Raw genomic sequence first — 16705 nt, 5'->3', positions numbered from 1 at the left:
GATTTTTAGGTGGAGACGAACTTTCCTTGTGAAGGAGGATGAGCTTTTTTAGGATTTTATCGTCACCATCTTCGGTGTGGTTAGACGAGGTTGGGAATATCTTTCGATTTTGAAACCAAATCTGAAATCAAGGTTTTCGGTCTGAGAGGTTGTTGTGGAGTCTTGCTATGATTTTGAAGAGATGGGCACCTTCTATAATCGTAGTGTTCTCTTGACATATACTTCAAAATAGATTGTCAACTAAGAAGAATCCCATGAGATGTCAAACTATGTTTGATTCTATTAATCCAGGTTGTGGAGTGTGCATGGTGCAGGTGGAGTCGGTGTATCATCTTTTTGTTTTATGTGAGGTTGTCTCTGCTATCGGTTGTAAAGTGTTTAGGTGGCAGCTTAGGCCTTTGCCGCATTTGTTTTTTTGAGTAACTTGAGTTGTTTCAGGGTCTCAGTCAACGAAAATAGATGTCTTTAATCTTGGTTTTGATATGGAATTATGTCGTTTGAACTATTAGAAAAATACAAAATTAAGTTTTTTTTTGTTGAGAAATCTTGACGACTAATTATGGAATGTCTCTGATCATTAGCTTGGCAAGGAAGTGATGCCAATGCTATGGGTGTTGGAGTTTTTCTATTTTACTAGGAGTTTGACCTGCTTAGGTTGCAGGGCATCTAGGGATATTTTGGGTGATCATATGCCCTCATCTTCTTTTTGAGTAGGCGGTTGTGTCTTCCTCCCTCCATTCTTCTCTTTCCGAAGGTTTGTTGCGCCAGAGCCTTCAAGATCAATTTCTTTGACTGTTCGACTTAGTTTTTTTCTTTTTCAGATGTTCTGTTATTTTTCCCTTTTTGTTTGTTGTTCAGCTCAAACTTTGTCGATCTTATAGTTTGTGCGCACCTCTGATGATCTTTATTACTCTTATAATATAATATAATATAATATATATATATATATATATATATATATATATATATATATATATATATATATATATATATATATATATTTCTGCTTTGGTGTTAAAAAAATAAAATAATAGTTGGCATAAAAACATAATATTCTTATCTAAGAACAAATATTTTTTCACAAATAAAGTTTACAATATTAGAGACAGCAGGAATATAGCATTAGAATTGGAAAACTAAAACAATAAATAATGTTATCTCTTTAATCAGTCACAGTATGAATGGCAATAATGAATATTATCCCTTAATTTAATATATATATATATATATATATATATATATATATATATATATTCTCTGCTTTGGTGTAAAAAAACAAAATAATAGTTGGCATAAAAACATAATATTTTTATTTAAGAACAAATGTTTTTTCACAAATAAAGTTTACAATATTAGTGATAGCAGGAATATATCATTATAATTGGGAAACTATAATAATAAATAATATTATCTCTATAATCAGTCACAGTATATGAATGACAATAATTAATATTATCCCTTAGATGTTCACAATATATGGGTCCAAATTATTCTATTTTGACAGCTGAATATGCCAACTATTAGTTTTATGCCATCTACCCTTGATAACTCACAAAGTCTAGACCACGGAGAAACATGATGTAGAGTCTTTGTTGATTTGATTTTATCCTGAAATTAATATCTGTATTGTCCTTGTGTCAATATATATATATATATATATATATATATATATATATATATATATATATATATATATATATATATATATATATATATATATATATATATATATATATATATATATATATATATATATATATTTAAAAAATTTAATATAATGACATATCTGATAATTTTTTACTGCATATTTGTATAAAATTAACTATTAAGTTGAAAGATATTATCATATAAATCATGTTTATAAGTTTAACATTAAAAAAAAATTATTTGATTTGTTAATAAAATACAATTAAAAAATATAAAGAAATATTTTTTATTGTTTAAAACAACAATTTTGAATAAAATGATAAATTAATATTTATTATAAATATATTTTAATTTTCAAAATATTATAAAACGTAAATATATTTGAATAATTTATATAAATCTTTCTAAAACTCTTCAAACCTCTACCTGCCTCAATACAATATTTTAATTCTACAAATTAAAGAGTTTTTTATTATGAATAAAATGAGTCCTTTAAAACCCTTTTCACCTTAATCCCTTAAACTTTTTACATAAATTTTTCTTTTGTTTTTCTTCAAAATTCTCCCTCCAAACTCTCAAACAATATTTTAAAGGATCTATGTGAAACTAATATGGAACTTGAAATTTTATCATCAGTTATATATACAACGGTATATTTTACAAATCATTATGGTAATCTCTCAATTAATAAAATTGATTTTTTTAATAAATAAAAATAAAAATATGTTTATTTTAATAACACAAGTTATTGAATAAATATATTAAAAGATATTTGCTAAATATAAAACATATTTCTATATTTTAATAAACACAATAAATATATGTATGATAATAAATATTATATATTTTATTTTAAAAGAGTAAATAACTTTTTAAGTTATTATAAAAATAACACTGAGATGAGATGTGGAGTATAAGTTAATTTGCCACTTATTTCAGTACATGAAAATTAGAATTTTACGACGCATTGGTCATGACGGTTGCATGATAACCGCCCTCCTTCTCTAGTCACGATGATGGTTGTCAAGGCGGTAACCGCCATTTTATTTTGAAAAAATTAATAAAAGTAGTGACGATTAGTACTCCAACCGTCCTAAACCCTAGGCTACGAAGGTTATCCCCTCTAAACATTTCACGCGTGAAAACTGTAACACTCTAAACCCCGAAATAGTTAAATCTTAAAATAATTCAAGCATTGATCATAATTCAGGCGTTTAGGATGTCACTCAATATAAAACTGTTGGTGCAAAGGTAGAATAAATGATGAATGGAAATATTCTATTAAGAGAATGACGGCTACAAAACATGATAAAAGTTACAATGATTGTCACCCTATTTATAAGCTAAAACTAGGGTTACTAGAATAGGATAAAATACTAAAATACCCTCTAACAAACTTAGGGGCTAAGAAAATAGTACAACTAATAAATATGAATTACTTCTAATACCATCCCTTAATTCATATTCCATCAAAACTTGTAACACCAATTCCATCCCTTAATCTGAGAAATTGATCAGTCTTGATAGCTTTCGTCAGAACATCTGCCAACTGTTTCTGAGTGCTGCAGTGTACAACTTCTAACACTCCCCTCTGAACTTGATGTCTCAGAAAATGATACTTGGTCTCAATGTGCTTGTTTCTCCCATGCAACACTGGGTTTTTGGCAAGATTAATTGCAGACTTGTTGTCAATCATCAGCTTCAGAGGTTTGTTTACTTTAATCTTCAGATCCTGCAATAGATTCAGAATCCACACAGCTTGACATGCAGTAACCGCACCTGCAATGTATTCAGCTTCACAAGTTGACAACGCCACAACAGGTTGCTTCTTGGAACACAAAGAAATGGGACCTCCCAGAAATTTGAATAAGTACCCAGACGTACTTCTTCTGTCAACTCTGTCTCCACACCAATCAGAATCTGAATAACTCAGAAGTTCTGACTCATCCTTTCTTCCAGAAGGAAATAATACTCCATACTTCAGAGTTCCCTTGATATACCTTAGAATCCTGACTGCAACTTGGTAATGGGACCACTTAGGTTTACTCATGAACCTACTAACCATCCCAACTGAATAGAAAATATCAGGTCTGGTATTGCACAAATACCTCAGAGAAACAACCAACTGTTTGAAGGTTGTAGCGTCCACATCCTTTCCATCAGAGTCAGAATCCAGTTTCTGATTTGTATCAGAAGGTGTGACAACAATCTTACAATTCTTCAGTTCAAATCTCTTCAGAAGTTCTAATTCATACTTAAGCTGATGCAAAATAATACCTTTCTTAGAGTATCTGAACTCCATCCCTAGAAAGTATGTCATTTTGCCTAGATCAGTCATTTCGAATTCATTCATCAGAACTTTCTTGAACTTGACTATCTCCTGTTCAGAACTTCCAGTCAGCAGTATATCATCAACATATAAACATATCAGAGTCATATTTCATTCAGAAGTATGCTGAACATAGACACCGTACTCCATCTCACATTTCTGAAAGCCTTGCTTCTTGAAAAATGAATCAATCTTCTGATTCCAAACTCTGGGCGCTTGTTTCAATCCATATAGAGCTTTGTATAATATGTACACCATCCCTTCCTAATTATTTTTCACAAATCCAGGAGGTTGTGACACGTAAACTTCTTCTTCTAATGGACCATTCAGAAATGCAGATTTTACATCTAAATGCATCAGAGGCCAATTCCTGTTAGCAGCTATTGCAATCACCATTCTGATTGTTTCATGTCTTGCTACAGGTGCAAACACTTCAGAGTAATCCAGCCCAGGTTTCTGTAGAAATCCTCTGGCTACCAACCTTGCTTTATGTTTTCCAATTGAACCATCTGGCTTTAACTTCTGCTTGAAAACCCATCTGACGCTGATGGCTTTCTTGTCTTTTGGAAGTTCTGTCAGCTTCCAAGTCTTGTTTCTCTCTATAGCATCAAGTTCTTCTTTCATGGCCTTCAGCCAGAGCTTCTGCTTAAGAGCCTCTTCTGTACTTATGGGTTCAGAGTCTACTAACATGGCACACTGAATAACTTCTCCTTCAGAGTCTACTTCAGTGTCTTGCAGCATGTCAAATTCTGCATATCTTCTGGGGATGTTTCTGATTCTTTGTGGTCTCTGAACTTGTTCAGAGTCTTGAGCTTCAGAGTTTCTAGCTTCAGATGGTTGACTTCCTCCAGAGCTTTGATCATCTTCAGGGTCTGGCATATTTCCAGAGTCTGAATTGCCACCAAAATCTGGATTACCATCAGAGTCTGGGTCATCAGAGTCTGGATCATCAGAGTCACCTTCATCTTCTGAGTCTTCTCCAGAGTCAGACTCACTATCAGAATCAGAATCGACGTCTTCAGAAATTCTTAATGACCTTTCTTCAGAGGTTCTAACATCAGAATCAGATTGAGACTTATCCCAATTCCAAACTTCTGATTCCTTCACAATCACATCTCTGCTGAATTCAATTTTATTGGTTTCTGGACAATAGAGCTTGTATGCACCTGTACTGTGGTACCCTATCAGAATCATCACTTTGCTTTTATCATCCAGCTTCTGTCTTCTGGCTTCTGGAACATGTTTATAGCAAACAGAACCAAACACCTTCAGATGACTAACACTTTGCTCATCTCCAGTCCACTTCTGTATTGGAACTATTTCCTTCAACTTCTTCGTAGGACATCGGTTGAGTACATACGTTGCGGTGGCAACAGCTTCTCCCCAGAGCTTCTGAGGAAGCTTCTTTTCCTTTAGCATGCTTCTCACCATATCAAGCAAAGTGCGGTTTCTTCTTTCAGCAAGACCATTGTGTTAAGAGGTATAAGGAGCAGTAACCTCATGCTCAATTCCATTCTCCTCACAGAACTTCTAGAACTCTTTGGAGTTATACTCACCTCCACCGTCAGTTCTAAGAATCTTCAACTTCTGACCACTCTGATTCTCAGCCTTCATTCTGAACTTCTTGAATTCATCAAACACCTCGTGTTTAAACTTAATAAGGGATACCATGTCATTCTTGTGAATTCATCAACAAATAACACAAAGTATTTATTCCCTCCAATCGATGCTACTGGAAATGGACCACACACATCAGAATGTACAACTCCCAAGGCATGTTTTGCTCTTGGAGCAGTTTCTGACGCAAATGGCAATCGTGGTTGTTTTCCTTCCATGCAAACTTTGCATGACTTTTCAGGCTTCTTAATTGCAGGAATTCCATGTACCAACTTCTTTGAATTCAGATGTTTTAAGCTTCTGAAATTCAAATGACCAAATCTTCTGTGCCACAGCTCACTCTCCTTCTCAGCACTTGTTGCACCAAGACATTCTGAGTCTGCAGTTCTGACATTCACCTTGAATGTTTTATTCCTTCCCTGTTCTGACTCCATAATCAACTTCTAATTGCAGTCATACAGCTTCAGAAGATTGTCCTTCATGGTAACTGAAAAACCTTTCTCAATTAATTGTCCCACACTCATCAGATTGCTTCTGATGCCAGGTACATACCACACGTTCTGAATCAATGCTGTTTTCCCATTGTTCAGAATCACTCTGAAATTTCCCATACCTTCTGCATTAAGATATTTGTCATCAGCACATCTGATCTTTGTCCTCTTTTCAGAGTCAAAGTCAACCAACCATTTCTTGTTTCCAGTAAGATGATTTGAACAGCCAGTGTCCATATACCACCAGTCTATCAGATCCATATCATCAGATTCAGAGGCCATCAATAGCACAGATTCGTCATCATAACTTCTGGCTATATTTGCTTCTTTTGATTTTCTCTCCTTGTTTGACCAACAGTCTCTAGCAAAGTGACCAAACTTCTTACAACAGTAACATTGGATTTTCTTCTTGTCATACTTCTCTTTTCCCTTCTGAGCATTCTTTTGTCTATCAGAGGTTGAGCTTTCTGACTTTTGACCACCATCAGATCTTCTCCTGGCTTCTGACTGCTTCTGATACCTCCTATCAGAAGTTGCTTTCATAGCCTGCTGCTCTACTTCCCTTTCAGAAGTTCTCTCAGTCATACGTAACTCTTGCGCTTCTAGACTGCTCTGCAACTCTTCAATTCTCATGGTGCTCAGATCTTTGGAATGTTCTATTGCTACCACAATGTAATCAAATTGAGAGGTAAGGGATCTCAATACCTTCTCCATGATTGTTTCTTCAGAAAGAGTTTCTCCACACGCTTTCATCTCATTAGTGATCAGAATCACTCTGGAGATGTATTCAGAAACTTTCTCATTATTCTTCATGTTGAGATTCTCATATTGTTTTCTCAAGGACTGAAGCTTCACCTTCTTCACTGATGCGTCACCACCATAACATCTAACCAGTGTGTCCCACGCAGCCTTTGCTGTCGTTGAATCTGCAATCTTCTCAAACACATTTACATCAACACATTGATGAATGAAGAACAATGCTTTCTGATCCTTCTTCCTTACTTCCTTCTGCGTGTTTTTCTGTTCATCCGTCGCATCTGCTGCTACCGGAACATAACCATCAGTGACAAGATCTAGAACATCTTGAGCACCGAACAGTACACGCATTTGGATCATCCAACGATTCCAGTTTTTACCGTCAAATACTGGAAGTTTGGTGTTCATGTTGCCGTTTCCGTTCATCTTTCTACCTTGCACAGTACACTCAGATTTCTCACAGTGTTTCCCAACCCACAGAATTAAAATTCTGATCAGATTTTGTTCAAGATTCAACACGAATCTAAGAATCAAAATCAAACACACAAGACCTCACGTTCACTCGTGTTTCCCGTGTTTCCCTAATGAATCCGAACCGGAGCTCTAGATACCAATTGTTGGTGCAAAGGTAGAATAAATGATGAATGGAAATATTCTATTAAGAGAATGACGGCTACAAAACATGATAAAAGTTACAATGATTGTCACCCTATTTATAAGCTAAAACTACGGTTACTAGAATAAGATAAAATACTAAAATACCCTCTAACAAACTTAGGGGCTAAGAAAATAGTACAACTAATAAATATGAATTACTTCTAATAAAAACAACACCTATCTCAATTAAGGTAAAACATTCTAATACATTTTTCATCGCATGCTCACCTTCACGTAGGGTATCATCGCAGCGAAAATCACCAAATAAGCACTATAACATAAGCTCATTTAAGTCTCAAATAAACATTCTAATTTAAGTCTCAATAAAATACCTAATTTGAGTTAAAACAATGTGGCAAAAATCTCCATTATAACATAAACTCAAAACATCAAGAACATACCATACGACTCTCAATTAGCAAAACACAAACTGAATAAAATAATCAAACGTTCTCAACCCCCGATGTTACAGGATCAGAGCAAGACTACTAAAATAACGATAAAACTAAACCAAGTAACTCCATGAGCTAACATCCACTTATAAAAACAAACTCTACTGCTGAGTATCTGCAAGATGTCCATGATGGACAACATGAAAGCAAATGGTGAGAAACAACAAGTCAATCTAAACAGTGTAAAGAATTCTAAGATAAAGAATAAACAACAAACACACATGCATTACATATCCATCAACAACATTTTCTCACACCCAAAAATGGCAACAATTACATAATCACGTCCAATCATCAACATCATTAATAATCAACTGCATATGCAGTCATGTATGCAAATGTACTCAAAAACTGACTCATTATGCATATGGTACCATTCTTGAACACTCAGGTTTATCTCGCTCCCGATCTTCACCATAGGACCAAAGCACACCAAATTGTTACCATCACCATAATTAACACTTCACCGATTCTTACCTGAAACTGGCTACTCGCTCTCGATCCCCACCATAGGACCAGAGCACATAAAAACTGGATTGAAGCCCGTACACCATGATGCATAAGGTTCACCAAAAGGATCCTCATACACATCTCACCATTTATGAATCACATCACTCATCATACGTAACAATCAATCCATGTCACAACATCAATAAACAACAACAAACAGTAGCAACTCAGCAAATATAATTTCATAAGCATTTATTCATATTACTTCACAAAAACAACAACACATCATAGTATAACCATAACGATTCGCTAACCGACCACACAAGTCAACACAATTTTTTTCATAATAGGTACATAATTATAATTAAAATAGTTCACCAAGAATCATCATGTGATAGCTCTGCGCGTTAGCTTTCCAACGCTTCAATCAGCGCCTCAATCTGAGTCACGAAACTCAAGTTATGGAGAAAACAATTAGAATTGAAAAATTAGCATTTCAACGATGTCCCTCCTTGCCGAGCAAAGCCTTTCGCGCTAAGCGAGATCTCGATAAGCAAAATATCCTTGCTAAGTGAAAGTCACAAAAACCAGAATCCTCCCCAGTCAAGTTCACTAAGATACACATCCTCTCTAAGCGAACACGTCCAGACTTGTAAAAATACATAACGCGATTTGCCTCTACAGCAACCCCAAAACTGCCCAAATTCAGTCCCAAACATCCCCAAACACCCAAACAATTATATCACATGTTATAGTACCATTAACATAGGTCAAATCATAGCAATTACATTATTTAATTCATTCAATCTCATCAATTCATGTTTACCCCAACACCTTCAAAACCTTCAAACATAGTGGATAACATCAATATCTCAAAACAGAAAATTATACACATATAAGCATACGAAATTCATCATTGAAAAGAGACAACAACATTAAAATATCATATAAATTTAGAATCATTCACATCTCAATATCCCCAAAGAGAGTAAGGACCTCTCGTCTTTACCCTTCATGCAATACACCTAGTGAAAATGCAATGAGTTAAGTTCCTAGTTATTTCACTTGTTATGTTTTTCTTCTTTATCTTATTTACTTGTTATTTATCTCATTCTTTCTTCACCCATCTACAAAAAGGATGGACCCAAATTGAACAAGTCAAATTCATCTCCTAACTCATTTTGCTACCATGAATGAACGATTAATATGTAATCCAACTCACATCAATTGAACGAGTCAAATTTACCTCCCAACTCGTTCTACTACCTTCAATGAACGATTAATTTGTAAGTGTTCCATTCCATTTACATTTCTAATGATGTTTTTATCACCATAGTTGAATTTCGTAGATGTTGCAATTAGGGTTTTTATCCATCCCTTTCTATCATTAACGACTCTGATTTTTATTGTTTTAAATTTTTTTGGTTTAGTATTTTAGGGTTTTGAGCTCTATTGTTTTGTTTTGATTAGGAAGAGAAGGGAAGTATAAGCAGGGTTATGGCTTTTGTATTTAGTATTAGTTTTAGCTTGGGGGTATATCAGGGAAGATATGGTTTTTGTTTTGCATGAGAGTAAGCTTTATCATGATGAAACTATAGGGTTAATGAATAAGATAGTTTTAGCTCACCTGAAAATGCATTCAATTGTGCTCATAGTCCTGCAATGGGATAGTTTGGTGACATTTTTAGGAGGCTTCAAACTTTGTGGCAGCTTCTTTCAAATTCAAGGAAATGGAAAAGAGAATGTGTTGAGTATTTGTTGTTTGTTATTGTTACTGGTATTTTAATGCATAATTTTCTCATCAAATTTAATGATCCTTTGCTGAGAGATAAATGAGTGAGTTATGTGGAAAAGGAAGGGGAATTTATTATTGATGAGGGAGTGCATTGAGGATAAGGGATGCGCTTGATTTGCATTTGATTATAGTGGGCATCAAAATATGAATGCTTATTGTGTTACATGTTGTCATGTTCTAGGTTTTTGTTACTCTACAAAGCTAGATATAGTTCCAATTTTTTTGAAATTTTAAGGTAATACAACACCAATATTAGACATATGTTATTGTACATTCTTTCATGGGCAACAAATTTCCTACACTATTGTTATAACTTAATTATTAGATTGACCATTTGCATCACGATTGAAGCATAAGGCGGTAAGTGCTTTCCATTGTCATAATTCATGAGTTGTTTTATGAAAAGTTACTTGTTATGGAGTGCTTGATGATTGATCAGTTAAGTTATATGGTAGTGGTGATATTTTCTAGTGATCATAATTCATGACCTATTTTAAGCATAATCATCTATCTAAAACAAATTTGAGAATGCTCTAAAGTTGCAAAGAATGAGATATTAGTTTAAATTTTTTCATAGTTTTATTTGTTTATCTCCTTAGGGACTTTATTTAGTTCTTGGTTGAACCATAATTTTCCTTTCCCATTAACTTCGTTGATCCATGGTGGGACATCATTTTAAACTCATAGTATACAAACTATTTTTGAAGCTTAATTCATCAACTTACAAGTAGAATTAAAGAAACATGTATTTGTAAGTTGATTAGTATTTTTAATGGACTAGTTATTGTTATATTTATGATAAAATGTTGTATATTTTTGTGTAACCGGACTTCTAAAAATGATTGTTGCTTTGGTTTTTGTTGCATGCAACTTTTCCCCTGCAGTTGCTTCACTACTCCTTGTCCGTGTTGTTCAACTTTTTTTGTGAATCGTAAGTTAGTATTCTCTACAAACACTTGTGCGTCTTTGAGGTATGATTTCAAGCATCATGTAAAACTAGTCCCGTGTGCTTTTGGTTGGTAGAGATAATGGTGATATTCATGTAGTGTATTGGCCTTGAAACTTGTGTGGTGTAGATGTCCTTTACTTCACCTGCCAGTTATGTTTATATGTTTGTTTTGAGAAGACTTCAACATCATGATATTGGTTCATTATAGTTCGGCGTCATGTAGGGGCGACTAGGGGTGTTGAGAAAAAAAATGTGAAATGAACTGTCGAATTGAACCGGTCGAAACTAAAAATAATTGAACCAATTATAATATATCAAGAACCAGACCACTAATTTAATCATAATTTTCGAATTGAAATTGAACCATGAATAAAATAAACAAAATTGTTTAGAACTAATTTTTTTAGTAAATTATGTTCCTCAGAGGACAAATGTCGAACGCGATGTGCTAGACAACTAGTTCGACAAGTTAAACCAGTATTATAACAATGGATAATGTCTTAGATTTTACAAGATGATGAAGCAGAAAAGGAATAAAAAACACACTAGAGATTGATAATCCAATTCGATGAAAACAACACATACATTTAGAGGGAACTCTACCCAAGAAAGGAAATTCACTATTAGCAGTTTAGTACACTTAGTCTTTCAAGTAATTACAAGCCAATTTTTTTTCAATTCCTATTATTAAAACTACCCAATGACTTTCTATTTAGGAACCCCTCCCTAAATATTAGAATCCATCTCAATTTCTTCTCAATCACACAACTCGTGACTAGAGATTACAACTCAATAATCAATATTGAATATTACAACTCAACTAGACAAACATTTCATGCCAAGTTACTAAAATATGGATGTGTACATAAATATTCTACAATAATCCGGGTATGGAAATAATGTAGAATGCAAGAAACATAATGTTCATAAGCTTATAGACTTAACATCTTGGGACAAGGTTTACAACTCAATGAAACCAAACTTTATGCCTTATGATATGAACTAGGCGCTAGAGTGGTACACATACAAAGACTCAAAAGGAAAACCCTAACACTAGGCATCTTCAAAATATTTACGCCTTGCACATCTCAAAAATGAGGATTGCGTGTCCTTAAATGGAAATGCAATTCTTGGATTTTCTTCTTGTGAATATGTATTTAATTTCATCCAGAATCTTTGCCCAATCTGTTGGATATGATTTGTTCCATAAATATCTCCAACAGAAAGATATGATTTGATTTAATTCAAATTCAAATTTAAATATCATTTAAATTTGATTTGATCATCAAAATTGTCCAACAAATCATATAATCATATTGCTTAATAAAAGTAATAAAATATAACTAAATCTTCAACAAAAAATTTATTCTAATACGTAGCAATCTGGTCTTTTGAGTAAGGCCTAAATTCGTACCCACATGCTCTAACATCGCGTCCAACATGTGTCCCTTCTGCACCAGAAAATCATCTTAAAGCAAGTTGATAAACTTGAACACTTCTCCATGATGTTGTTTTGCAAAATGCAATCATTCCAAAAGGAACAACAATCTCCCCTTTTGTCAAATTATGGCAAAACAACTCTTCAAGATATATATCACTCATTTAATCAGAACAAGTGACATTCAACAAAAGACTATCAGAGCATACATTTTTATCAACAGCCGCTTTCGTCAGAGTTGTACCACAGAAGCAGAAAATCAGTAGCATAAATGCATGCCACAAAAAATAATACTCCAACATCAATCAGACAAACATGCAATCATTCACAACTTAGTCATGCATGGCACTTAGTCAGCTCATAGTTAGTAGAACACAATCCTACCAACTAAATATTATCAACATTCAATCATTCACATACTTAGTCATGCATAAGAAAAATAGTTAGTAGTTATTATCAGGATATGAAAAATACTACTAACACAATGTTCACTCCAAAGGGCCAGATGTCTTGCCCGATGCTCCAGCATGTGAGCACATCATTAGTACTTACCCATATGGTTAGTACTAAACTAATACATGTGTTACCTCAGCAACACCATACTATTCCCCATTTTTCCATAATTTGGAAAAAGGTTAGTACATAAAATAACACCCAGAGGTCAGTCCTGCATAGGTTAGTATTTTAGCACATACACAACATAAACAGGAGAAAAACAACCAAAACAACACCCAGAGATGCACAAGCATTAAATTTTTTTATTCAAACCAGTCTTAAGAGGCGAATAAGCACTTACAAATCCATACCTACTAGTACATATGTTGTACACGATGCTAGAACATCATGATAATTATTGGAAAAACAACCTTTTAGGCTAGCAAGACAAGATAGATTCTAAATAGTTAAGTAAATATTACAGATCCACCAAAACAAATACTTTGAAAGCCTCCACTTAACCCAGTTCTAAGGTTTAATAAGGAACCCCCAGTATTTATCTGAGTCACTCTCTTGCGCGAGATTATTCTTTTTGGTCTTCACCCTAGGTGCTGATATCTTTCCATCCACAGATGTTCCACTTGATAATCCACCAAGTACGGATGCATATGAAGTGTAATAAACCCCTTTTGAGTTATTTCTCTCAACCTTTGTAAACTTCTTAATATCCTTCCTGATATTGATTTCCTTAAAGTAGGAACTCTTCTTTTGACTAATGATGAAGGCGGTTTTTCACCTCGAAAGATAAGAACAAGATAAGAATGAGAGGCCACTTTTCTACAAGTCCCGCTGATCCATATAAAAGGAAGTCTTGACCAAATTAAAATCAACTTTGGCTGAAAGGAGAGAAACTGATTTCCATGTTTGCACGCCTTCCTAGCATATGCAAATGCTAAGGGAACTCCTTAGTATATCAATTAGATTAAATTCATATACTAATCCACAAATGTAGGACACAATGTCTGATACATCTTTCCCAATAGTTAGCCTAAGCTGGTTCTCAGCACTCCATGACAAATACTCACATCTTTAACCTCAGTCACCTTCAATAATCTCTAGTATTCAACATTTCCTTCTATAATTTATCATTATGAAACCTCACCAGTGCTTCAATAATAAAATCTTCTGCAAATTATTCTTCTTCCTCAGTTTCCCTTTCCTTGGTCAACCAGTTGTCACTAGAGGGGACCTTGATTATGTCCAATCAATTAACACTTGTAGATGAAAGTTACACAAACTTTCCTCTATCATGCCCCTTTCTAAATTCCTTTATCATCATATCGTTGATAGAACTATCATCAACAATATTCTTCATTAGCACAACAACTTTCATGATTTCTTTACAAAGCTCCTTCTCCTAACTTCCCTTCAACATCAATTTTTGTTTGAAGCACATACTTCCTATTTTGAAAAATTGTTTCAGGATGGAATGACACATTATCCATGTTAGCAAAGGTGACGTTCACATGAAATATCTTTCCTCCAACCTTTCTCCTTAAGACGAACACAATGTCTTGGACCTCTGGTTCAACATTTGTTTCATAATCCCTTATTCGAACAAACTTGATATCCATTTTAGACTACAAGGACCCATTTCTCATACTTCCTCTAAGTTTTAACCTTAGTCAACAACATGTCATACATGTTGTCTGGCACATCCAAGTTGACATCTTCATTACCCTTTTTATGGCATCGTTAATGATTTGGTTGCTCCAAAATAGTTGAGTGCAACTCCTTTCAGCATATGTACCTTGAGAACCACAAAAGTAGTTCTTCACTTGAAAAACATGAAATAATCTTACATATTATCTCAATCTCAACTCAAGGTCAAATTGCATATGATGAACCACATGCTCCACCATGTTGTCTGACAGGACATCAACACACATGAGATCTCTCTCAATACTCTCATTATCTTTCACAATGACTTTCTCCAGTAGCTGAACATCCACTTCAAATGTCAAATCTCTTCTTGACAACATCCTATGAAGGGCTATATAATTCCACTTCAGAATAGTATCCTCATATAGGAGAGATAAGTTGCCAAGATCAACATCATTAGTAACACCTTCATTGATTGGTTCAGACCCATCATGAGTTTCATGTTTCATAGAATCCTCATCATCACTAACAGAGACATTAACAACATTATCAATGTTGTCATTCCCATTATGATCATTTTCTTGAGTATCCTTGTCACGAGACGTGGTTAAAATTTTCATGATCTTCTTCATCATGATGACAAAAGGTAGGTCTTCAACTTTCACATTCAAGTTACTATTGAGGAAGGTACTTTATTTATCCATCTGATTAAGTTTTAGATTTAGGATACATGTCAGGATAAGTCTCAAATTGATGGTTTCAAAAGTATCAGCATCATATACATTCCCATCTTCTCTAGCGGGTAGCATAGGGCTACCTGATTTGTCAGTAACAACTTTCTTCATAACAAGTCCATTGAGATCAACATCATTTTGGGGAGTCATATCATCTACATATTGTGTTCCCTTGATAAATAATCCATACTCCTTGTTGTTAATAGCACAAACCAGAAGAACACTTTCCTCCATACACCATGTCTCCACATCTTTTACTGCATGCTCATGGTTATTAACGACACCATAGTTGGATAGAATAGTATCATCTTTATGATCATCATTTCCTTATATTTTGAGATTGTGTCAACATGTCAGACAAGATGTCTGGCATATCGCTATCATCAGTATGGCTTCCCGAATTAGTTTCTGGGTCTCTTCACCAAAAAACATCTGAATGAGATGATGATTCTTCATAGGCCCATACATGTTAGGGACATTAATCACAATTCTACCAGTAGTAAGATCAAATTTTTCAACATGTGGAACATATTTCTTGACATACAACCTGGGACTAGACTTCAAGGTACTATGAGTAACACCAATTCTAGATTCACCAAACTCACTATCATGATTTTGGTTATCAGAACTTCAGTCATATGAAAAGGAATTCCATGAATCCTCTTCTTCTCCAACTCCTTCTTCTGAACCGCTACTGTTTATTCAATGTTGGGAGGACTCTAGTTTGACCATCAACCTTCCCTTTAATGACAAACCCTTGCTTGAGTCTCATAAAATCCATATATGATAAATTATAAGTATGAGAAATATATTGAACCATATGGTAGGACATCTTGGTTTGATTGTGAAGGTGGAAAACTTCATAGCCATTCCCTTCTTCATCATTGAGATCATTACATATGTGACAGATCTTTCTGCAACAATTCCTAAGTTTTTGTGTCATGTATTAGTTTCAGTTTCTAACATGTCTTCCATGATTTCTGGAACACGATCTTTAACAATCTACTATGCAGAGGCATCTACCATCTTCATCTTTACAAATTTCCTTCTCATATGGCTATCACAAGGAGCAACAAATTCTCTTTCTCCAATCATTTACCAAATGCAGCTAAGATACCAATCTTCATAAGATAACTCGTTGTGGGAGAAAACAGTAGCAAGGATATTAGGCTTGTCAAGTCAAACTTATTGATGTTGTCTTTAAAAATTCCCATTCCACCGAGGATACAAATTTTCACAGTGCGGTTGCCTACCATACAACTTAGAGGTGAGATACTTAATAAACTAGAACTT

The sequence above is a fragment of the Lathyrus oleraceus genome, chromosome 4 (assembly GCF_024323335.1).
Source record: "Lathyrus oleraceus cultivar Zhongwan6 chromosome 4, CAAS_Psat_ZW6_1.0, whole genome shotgun sequence".
Lineage (NCBI taxonomy): Eukaryota > Viridiplantae > Streptophyta > Magnoliopsida > Fabales > Fabaceae > Lathyrus > Lathyrus oleraceus.
Note: the sequence above shows the minus strand (reverse complement) of the source record.